This window comes from Saimiri boliviensis, chromosome 20, assembly GCF_048565385.1.
Source record: "Saimiri boliviensis isolate mSaiBol1 chromosome 20, mSaiBol1.pri, whole genome shotgun sequence".
Classification (NCBI taxonomy): domain Eukaryota; kingdom Metazoa; phylum Chordata; class Mammalia; order Primates; family Cebidae; genus Saimiri; species Saimiri boliviensis.
Window position 1 is genome coordinate 39,041,242 of NC_133468.1, and position 6,992 is coordinate 39,048,233.

Here is a 6,992-nt window from a genome sequence, read left to right on the forward strand (position 1 = left end):
AGGAGGTGGGGCATTTTATTAGAGTACAGGGACATCCGCTTTGCGCAGCAGCAGAAGGCAGCTTCACATTACTCTTATGGGGGGTAGTGGCCAAATCCTTCGGCCAGCCCAGCCCCCCTTGCAGTGCCATCGCCCACCGTTAGGCCTCTTGCCCAGCCAGCGGTTGCGACCTGCCTTGCCTATAACCCATTTGTTATGATCAGCGTTGGATACCCGATCTGCTGTTGCTGTGCACGGTTCCAGCACCTGCATCTGCCTCTTAGAGGGCAGCTGGATAATGGCTGTGCCATTCACCTTCCGCAGCAGCACACCACACGTCCCTTGATACACTGGGCACCCCGGCCTGGCTCACTTTCCACGTTGTTGATGAGGGTCCCCACAGGCAGAGCCCCAAGAGGACGCGCATCCCCTTCCCAAGCAGCAACTGCCATTCGGTTAGAGTTCAAGATTCTATCTCCAGCCTGAGTGTTTTCGGTGGCGATGACCCAGCATTTCCGGCTGCCCCCAGTAACCAGAGCTATGTCTGCTGACCTACAGGGATCATAGGGGACCTGGATAACCTTCTCCTCAGAAGGTCCTGAGTTGGTCTCATCAGGCTGGAAATGCAGAAAGTCAATCATGCGGTAATGTTGCCATGCACCCGGATTCGGCCTGTGTGGTCTCGGCCCCCAGGCTTCCTCATCTTCAGTGGTGTAATGGTGTACTTGGTACGACTCTTCTAGGACACAAAGTTGGCATGAAGGGCCACAGAAGTAAGGACTGGGCAGCAGGGGAGCAACATCAAGACAGAAGGCTGTTGGAGGAGGGCACTGTCCGTCATCTGGGTGGTGGGGAACGGACGTGGGACAGGGGTGGCGACGGTCAGGGGCGCCAGGCTCAGAGAGCGCAGAGCGCGGGTCATTGCCCACAGGGCCATCGGGTTAGCTAGGGCTCCGCACGACACCCTTACTTTCAGCGGAGCTGCTTGGCACTCCTAGATGACGTTCAGGGTGGAGTTTTATTTTAAGCTCATGTGAGAGGATTTAAAGCACAGGGGTGGCATGGTCTAGTTTTTCCTTTTTCTTTCTTTCTTTTTTTTGAGACAGAGTCTGGCTCTGTCACCCAGGCTGGAGTGCAGTGGAGCGATCTCCACTCACTGCAAATCCAACGATTCTCCTGCCTCAGCCTCCCGAATAGCTGAGATAACAGGTTCCTGCCATGGTGCCCAGCTAATTTTTGCATTTTTAGTAGAGATGGGGGTTCCACCACATTGGCTGAGCTGGTCTTGAACTCCTGACCTCAGGTGATCTGCCCACCTCGCCCTTTCAAAGGGCTGGGATTACAGGTGTGAGCCATCACACTCGGCCTGGCTTCTATTAAACAGAACAAAGCAGAAAGCAAGACCAGTTAGGACAAGGCAGCAGTTTTCTAGGTGAGATATGATGGCAGCTTGGAGAAGGTCTTAGTGAAGATGGAGAGAGAGGTCACTGTATTCTGGAGGTCGACCCAAGAGGACTTGTTGAAAGGTTGGAAACATTTGGGGAAAGAAGATTAGAAAAAACCTAGGAAGTCAAAGGGGGCAGCAATGCTGACTCACGCCCCAGACTCAGTGAGGCTCGGGTGGCTCATCCTATGGCCAATGGAGAGGCACAAGGCTTGGTAGGGAGCCCACGTCCCAGGAGGACACAGGGGGAAGAGCCAGGAGGAAAGCTGGCCAGCCCTACTGTCTTAGTCTATTTTCTGTTGCTTAGATTAGACTGGCACTTTTGCACCAACAAATAGCAGAATACTTTTTGTTTTTTGGGGACGGAGTTTTGCTTTTCTCACCCAGGCTGGAGTGCAATGGTGTGATCTTGGTTCACTGCAACCTCTGCCTCCCAGTTTCAAGCGATTCTCTCACATTATCCCAGCCTCCCAAGTAGCTGGGATTACAGGCACGCGCCACCATGCCAGGCTAATTTTGTATTTTTAGTAGGTTTCATCACGTTGGCCAGGCTGGTCTCAAACTCCTGACCTAAGGTGATCCACCCACCTCGGCCTCCCAAAGTGCTGGGCCTCCCAAAGTGGCATGAGCCACCGTGCCTGGCCTAATAACAGAATACTTGACACTGGGTAATTTTCAAAGAAAAGGAATTTCTTACAGTCCTGAAGGCTGAGAAGTCAGAGCTCAAATGGTACCTTAGTGAAGGCCTTCTTGCCAGCAGGGACTTTCTGAAGAGTCCCTAGGCAGTACAGGGCATCATACGATGACATAATTTGGATATTAATCCCTGCCCAAATCTCCTGTTAAGTTGTCATCCCCAGTATTGGAGATTGGGCCTGGTGGGAGGTGCCTGAATCATGGGGGCAGATCCCTCATGAATGGCTTGGGCCATCCCCTTGGTGATAAGAGAGCTCTCACTTGGAGTTTACACGAGAACTGGTCATTTAAAAGCGTGTGCCATCTTCCCCGTAATCGCTCCCTCTCTGTCTTTCTCACTCAGGCTTTGGCCTTGCAATGTGCCTGCTCATTTGCCTTCCGCCATGACTGGAGGCTTCCCGAGGCCTCCCTGGAAGCTGAGCAGATGTCAGACCCTGCTTTCTGTAAAGCCTGCAGAGCTATGAGCCAATTAAACCACTTTTCTTGATAAATTACCCAGTCTCAGGTATTTCTTTTTCTTTCTTTTTTTTTTTTTTTGAGATGGAGTCTTGCTTTGTCACCAGGCTGGAACAGTAGACACTGGGGCATCCTGGAGGGTGGAGGGTGGAGGGTGGGAGAAGGAAGAGGATCAGGACACATAACTAATGGGTATCAGGCTTAATACCTGAGTGATGACATAATCTGTACAACAGACCCCTATGACACAAGCTTACTTATAGCAAACCTGCACCTGTACCCCCCGAACTTAAAATAAAAGTTAAATTGAAAAAAACAAAAAAAAACAAAAAAACAAGGCCGGGTGCAGTGGTTCATGCCTGCAATCCTAGCACTTTGGGAGCCCAAGGTGGGAAGATCACTTGAGCCTAGGGCTTCAAGACCAGCCTGGGCAAAACAGACAAACACCAGTCTCTACAAAAAATATAAAAATTAGCCGAGCATCATGACATGCACGTGTAACCTCAGCTACTCAGGAGGCTAAAGTGGGAGGATCACCTGAGCCCAGGAAGTTAAGGATGCAGAGTCATGATTGTGCCACTCCACGCTGGGCAACAGAGCAAGACCGTGTCTCAAAAACCAAACCAAAACAAAACCTGCAAATAAATTACACAGCCATGAGGCAGGATTTGTATCCAGCACGAATAATCGGGAAGGGTCCCACAAACCTAGGGTGAGAATTAGGCAGAGACAAGGCAGAGACCTAAGAGAGGAGCCAAAAAACTAGACAAAGAAAAAGGCAGAGACTTAGGACAGAGGCGGGAACTTCAAAAAAGAGTCCAACATCCTCAAAACCCGACACCGAGGCCAGGCGCGGTGGCTCCCACCTGTAATCCCTGCACTTTGGGAGGCCGAGGTGGGCAGATCATCTGAGGTCGGGAGTTTGAGACCAGCCTGGCCATCATGGTGAAACCCTGTCTCTACTAAAAATACAAAAATATAGCTGGGCATGGTGGCGGGTGCCTGTAATCTCAGCTACTTGCGAGGCTGAGGCAGGAGACTTACTTGAACCTGAGAGGCAGAGGTTGCAGTGAGCTAAGATGGTGTCATTGCACTCCAGCCTGGGTGACAAGTGTGAAACTCCGTCTCAAAAATCAGCAACAAACCCAGCACAGAACTCTCATGATGCTGCTGGCTCCCTGCCCTCACCTCTGTGGTGTACTTCCCTTTAAATAGCTCTCTGCTCCTTATTTCCCTTCAACACCTTCTCTTTTTAGCTAAATCAGTGGTTTTGGCCAAAATCTTTCTCCTGAGATGACAAAGAACCAAGAAGTCCTATACTTCCCGGTACCCACATCACCACTTCTGCCATATTCCATCGGCTAGAGCAGTTACAAAGGGTCTGCCTAGGTTCAGGGGGAGGGAACGGCGACTCCTGCCTCGTGATGGAGACGTCAATATCATATCCTGAGAAGAGCAAGGAGGATGGGACCTACACAAGCACAGCCATTTCTGCAAGATGCACTGGGCCACGCGGGCCCATCTCCCACATTTCTCCCGGCACCTGGGCTTCACGCTGGCCACGTGCTTTCACAGCTTTGTTTCTTTACTTAGGGGTCCCACCGAACACAAATACCCACACCCACTTTTCATCATCCTGCAAGGGCAGCTCAAACAACACTTCCTAGATGAAGCTTTTCTAATCCTTTGTGGCAAAATGAATTCTCCCTGTGCAAACCCTATGCACCCTGGTTGGACCTCTGGTTAGCATGTTTTCCTCTCTGCTATATTATTATTATTTTGAGACAGAGTCTCACTCTGTTGCCCAGGCTGGAGTGCAGTGGCATGATCTTGGCTGACTGCAATGTCCACCTCCCAGGGTCAAGTGATTCTCATGTTTCAACCTCCCAAATAGCTGGGACTACAGGTGCACACCACCGCATCAGGCTAATTTTTGTATTTTTAGTAGAGACAGGATTTTGCCATGTTGGCCAGGCCAGTCTTGAACTCCTGACCTCAAATGATTCACCCACCTCAGCCTCCCAAAGTGCTGGGATTACAGGCATGAGCCACCATGCCCAGCCTCTGCTGTATTATTTAAGAGTCTTATCTTCCTACCGTGAGACTGTGAAATTCATTTTCCAACCTCCATTGCCTAGTGCATAGTCTAGAAGTTCTGAATAACTGTTTGCCAAGTTGCATGTACATCTGAGAGATGGCCCAGGAGAGAGAGGCAGTCATAGCAGGCTGGCCACACCATGATTCTTTGTGGAGCATCACCTTCTAGAACCATAAGGCTTGTTCTGAGTTTAATTCAAGGACCTTCTGTTGAGGAGATTCTACATGTTGATGTCAAGGCTGGACCTGGTGTCCCAGATCCCACAATTAAGGTGAATATGCAGAACCACGTCTGTGAAGCAGAATTGCCCCAGGCTGGCTCTGGAGTGAGGAAGTCATGGAGGAAAACCTTCTTAGTTACAGTTATACTCGCTCAGCCTTGACTACAGCCTGGCACTGCATATTCATGGTCTCAAATTTAACATATCCAGAATATTCTGTTTCTCCCACCCAGTCTCACCCTGGCCCCAGCCTCTGCCTCCCCCAGCCTTCCCATTTCAAGAAACAGCCTCCTTTTCTCAGGCTGAAAACCCCCTTGACCACTCCGCGAATCTCTTCCTGTGTTTACACTCCACATGCTGGCCATCCTCAAGTCGCAGCAGCATCACCTCCGAATAAACCCTGAATCTGACCACTTCTCGTCTTCTGCCCCAGTACCCAGGCCAAGCCACCACCATCTCATCCAGACAGCTGCAGAGGCTCCAGATCATTCTCTGCTTCCATGTTCTCCTCTCTCGTCCTGACCATCCGCACAATAGTTCAAGTGACCTTTCTGAAACATGCATCAGGTCGCCTCACTGTTTTATGCGGACACCTTCCAAGGACCACCCGTAACCCTGGGGGTGAAATCCCAGCTCCATGCCTGGCGTGAAGGCCCCGATGATGTGCTCTTTGGTCACCCCCTCCGGTGGCTCTCCAAGCTCCAGACACATTGGCCTTCCCCTTTTTCTCAAGTATGCCAGCCTTGCTCCCATCTCCAGCACTTTGCACGGGCTGGTCCCATCCTTGGATGCTGTTCCTCCCATCTCATGATTGGCTCTTTCAAAGAGAAGCTCTAGCCTCTGGTCACCCTCTCCCACTACCCTGCTTTCCCTTCCTCTACCGTTCTTATCCCTGCTAGAATTATGATACGTAACTATTGGTTGACTTGGTAAACCAAAAATAAAATCCCAAGCCCCCCCAGCTGACTGAATGGACCCCCACCCCCAATCTTGGACAGGGAGATCCCAAAGAAAACCTGAAAACCTAGTTCATGCCATGATGGGAAGGGAGGTTAGACACACCTCGCTCTACTCCCTCCATTTTGGAGTTTAGGCACAACTGACCAGCATTAACATTAAAATAGAGACCGTAAGATAGAAAAAAAAAACTCTGTAGTAATAAGGTATCCAACTCCAACCTGACCCTGGTGCAGTGTCACATGATAAACAGCAGACCCTGAAGGAAAACAGAGTATTATCTCCAAATATATTTGTCTGACTTATTTTGGAATGGCCCTGCAAAGCTGTCTCTTGAAGGGGAAAGTTTGCATTCTGTAAGAATCCCCTGCCCTTTCCAGATCTATTCCTGATCTAGGAGAGAATTAACTAAGAGTCTGACACCTTTTAAGGTCTGATAAGATACAGTTCCCATTGATTTTCTCTGAAACCTGCTACTTAGAGTCTTCACCAACATAACAAGAACCTCAGCTTCCACAACCCTCCTTATCCTAGCTCAAGTATTTCTTTCTCCGGACTCCAGCTCTTCAGGGAAAGCTTTATTCTTTCAACCAATTGCCAATCAGAACATCTTTGAATCCACCTATGACCTGTAAGCTCCTCCTGCCCACTTGAGATGTCCTAGCTTTGCCATGAACTAATGTATACCTTCCATACATTTATTTATGTCTTTGGCTGTAACTTCTGTCTTCCTAAAACGTATAAAACCAAACTGTAACCCAACTACCTCGGGCACATGTTCTCAAGACCTCCTGAGGCAGCGTCATAGGCCGTGATCACTATATTTGGCTTAGAAGGAACCTCTTCAGGTATTTTACTGAGTTTGGATTTTTTATTTTTATTTTTTGGTTACCAGCTTGTTTGTTGCATGTCTCTTCCAGTAAACTATCAAGTCCAGGAGACCAGAGACTGTGTCTACCCAGGGCTGTGTTGGCCCCTGGCACCTCTTCTGTCTGCAGCAGGCTTTGCACTGGGTGTGGGTTTGGGAAGGCAAGTGGCAGGAGGGCGCTGACTCACCTAGGGCAGGATAGGAAAGGGGCAGTACAAGAAACAACAAAATGGAAAAAAAAAAAAAGCTGGGATCAAGAGAGAATGCCTGGTCT

At 49.6% G+C, this 6,992-nt stretch overlaps 1 pseudogene; it reads right to left on the bottom strand.

The window, feature by feature from the left end:
• Positions 1–203: 203 nt before the first annotated feature.
• On the bottom strand, positions 204–916 carry LOC101052814 (large ribosomal subunit protein uL2m pseudogene; annotated as a pseudogene).
• Between the last annotated feature and the right edge of the window lie 6,076 nt (positions 917–6,992).